At 40.8% G+C, this 1633-nt stretch overlaps 1 protein-coding gene across 2 annotated transcripts in view; it reads left to right on the top strand.

Moving 5' to 3' along the window:
- The window catches only part of LOC143288208 (innexin unc-9-like), an 18024-nt gene extending 16818 nt beyond the window's left edge, over window positions 1-1206 (top strand). For both annotated transcript variants that reach the window (XM_076596538.1, XM_076596539.1), the window contains exon 9: window positions 1-1206. This exon is cut by the window's left edge and continues 1137 nt beyond it. The gene's annotated coding sequence lies outside the window, so the exon portion shown is untranslated.
- The last annotated feature ends 427 nt before the right edge of the window (window positions 1207-1633 follow it).

Below are 1633 nucleotides of genomic sequence, written 5' to 3'. Positions count from 1 at the left end.
TTCTTGATCAGGACGGTAAGGAAGCCTGCAAAGGCTGTGAACTTCGCAGGGTTGAATGGGTTAAACCTGTCGGGAAATTCTCTGGTAGGCCCAGCACTAATCTGTATTATATATATTTTATATATACATGTATATATATTTTTCCATCCGTATTCAATATTGTGCTGCTGTGTGTTCATCACATGATTGCCATGTGTTTGACTACTTAAAAAGCTTAACGTTCACTGCGCAATGCTGATAGTCAAGCTTTATTATTTTGTTTTTGTCTTTATATTTGGAACTTGATGTTCATTGTAATGTTACAGGCATGTTTTTTTGTTTTTGTTTTTTTATCTTTATATTTATTTGTAATTGAATGTTCATTGTAATACTACGGCCATGTACATACTTATTGTCCATCATTCACTCTGTTATGTAGGGCAGCACACTGATCTAAAAATACATTGATAGCGCATACCTTCTTTGAGCCCAAATGCTAACTGAAGCCAGTGGCTGTTTTCAATCAGCCATTTTGCTTCTCGTGTCAGTATAGCACGAAGCCGTGACTTCATATGTGAAGCTGAGCGCTCAGCTGGCTTCACGGCAATCTTTTACTTGCTTGTGGCGTTAGTTAAGCTGACATTCCTGCGTGTGTCTCCACTGCAAGTTTTCGCCACGTGTCACTGCACTTTTTTTCCTGTAATAACTTTGGTAGTTATCATTGGCAGATTTCAGTCAAGACACAACAACATTTGGTATGTCGTGGGGGCAAGCATAACACGATTTCATCGAAGATACACGGTTACAGTTCAGAAACTTACCACCAGTTAGCAGACGACTTGTCAATGGACTGACGGCTGGATACGAGAAACAATATGGCGTCCAGTTGGCTTCAGCTTTCCTGGCCAATGAGCTGTCCATGTATTTTTAGAGCAGTGAGGGCAGCAGCAGCAAAGAACCATCACCACTCTTGTCTGTTTACAATAGACAGTCACATGATTTTTTAATTTTTTAATTTTTTATTTTTTTGTGACGAGATATTAGCAAAATACCAGTGACGGAGTGTGCAGGGTGTAAAATCCACTTCGGTCAGTTGCTTACTATTCAGCTATACATCCTTCTTTGTTAGAGCCTGTGCAAATTATTCATTATTTCTGAAAGTGGAGAGTTTTTGTTATGAACGAGGAAGTGTGTTGGGTGTCAGTTTGACAAGTTTTGGGGGATGCTAGGGGTGGGGATGGGGGGCTGGGGGAAGTGAGGGGGGGGGGGAGGGGTGACACTCATGATGGCGTGGCATGAGGGTTGAAGTGCCAGGCAGGAAGGGAGACCATCCACATTGCTTGCAGCATCAACAACTCACACGTTTTTTTTGTTTTCACCGAACTTCAAGTTTGGATGGTAGTTTTTTTTTGTTTTTGTTTTTTTGACAAAATACAGCATGCAGTGTGCAACTGACTTTGTTGAATGTATGGAAAAGAATCCATTATGGCAATAGAGCTCTTTTATTCACTTACACAGGTGCACAGATATACACCTGAGCGTTGAAGCAAAACATGTGAGGTACACAAGCTTGCACCTGTATGTAGAGGAAAAGCACAAGTTCAGAGATATATTGCTGCTATTGTTACCACTTACATGGTGCTTTACATGGTGC

This window comes from Babylonia areolata, chromosome 12 (assembly GCF_041734735.1).
Source record: "Babylonia areolata isolate BAREFJ2019XMU chromosome 12, ASM4173473v1, whole genome shotgun sequence".
NCBI lineage: Eukaryota > Metazoa > Mollusca > Gastropoda > Neogastropoda > Buccinidae > Babylonia > Babylonia areolata.
Note: the sequence above shows the minus strand (reverse complement) of the source record. Positions and strands in the feature narration are given on the sequence as shown.